Source organism: Octodon degus, unplaced genomic scaffold, assembly GCF_000260255.1.
Source record: "Octodon degus isolate 3935 unplaced genomic scaffold, OctDeg1.0 scaffold00008, whole genome shotgun sequence".
In the NCBI taxonomy this organism is placed as follows: Eukaryota; Metazoa; Chordata; class Mammalia; order Rodentia; family Octodontidae; genus Octodon; species Octodon degus.
The window spans coordinates 15156168-15157457 of NW_004524584.1; positions in this window are offsets into that span (position 1 = coordinate 15156168).

Below are 1290 nucleotides of genomic sequence, written 5' to 3' on the forward strand. Positions count from 1 at the left end.
AAAAAAAAAAGGCAAACATTTCAGTGCATTGCCAGACCCAAAGAAGTGTACAACTCCAAAGTTTTGGAAGGCAAGATTCCCACGGTCGGGCCTAGCATGAGTCAGCTACTATCCCATGGTGGCTGACTGACCCACATTCCGTCCCTCTACCTAGAGCCTTCTGTTAAAATGTTTGATCAGGGTTCAGAGTTCTCTAGTTGATTGCAATTACAGTCACAGTTCAATGGTGGCAAATCTATGGCATGTATATTAAGATGAAAGATGTTAATGGACAAGTTGTTTTTTCTAGTTAAAACTTCAGTATTCAGGTTTAATCGTAGTGTTGGCATGTTGTGATAAACTAAGTGGGTTTTCGGTTGCATTTTGGGTCCTCATCTCTAAAAGGTTTGCCATCACTGACCTAGAGCTCCAGACCCCATCATTATTTAAGACCATATTCCACAGTATTTTGATTATAACTTTGTAGTGAGTTTTTAATTTGAGAAGGACTTTTCCCTAATTGTTTTATCTACTTGTGTCCTCTTTTTTCATTTCTACAAGAAAAGGCTAGAGCCGGGGAGATGGCTCAGTGGAATAAGTGCTTCCCCGGCAAGTGCAAGGGCCTGAGTTCAATCCCCGGTTCTGCCAAAAAAAAAAAAGAAAAAGAAAAAAAAAAGGTTATTGATATTTTGATATGGATTGTATTAAATTCCTTGATCAATCTGTGGGAGCATTGCTATCTCAACAACGTTAAGATCAGGGGCTGTGGAGATGGCTCAGCGGAATAAGCGCTTCCCTGGCAAGCACAAGGGCCTGAGTTCAATCCCCAGTTCTGCCAAAAAAACCCCAAACCAAACCAAACCAAAAAAAAAAAAAAAACCCCACAATGTTAAGATCTAGCTGGATATGCTGGCACAGGCTTGTAATCCCAATGTTACTGGATTTTGTAGGTACTGGGCTCTACTATTGGAGTTTTGAAGAAAAAAATCATCCTGGAATGGCTATGATCAGGAAGGGAGGGATCTGGACCCCTTATTTGCTACCTAACATCCACAGCAAGCCTTCCAGAAGATTCTCTGGTTTCATTCCTCACCCTCACTGAAACAGGCTGGCAGGTAGGACATAAACAGCACTTCCCACATACTTTTTGGGTTTAGTCTAGGAGTGCTTGCTCCTATGTACTAGCCTCAGTGTGCTGCAATGTATAGGCCATGTTAAAAAAAAAAAAAAAGGACCGGGGAAGTGGCTCAATGGAATAAGTGCTTCCCTGGCAAGCGCAAGGGCCTCAGTTCAATCCCTAGTTCCGCCAAA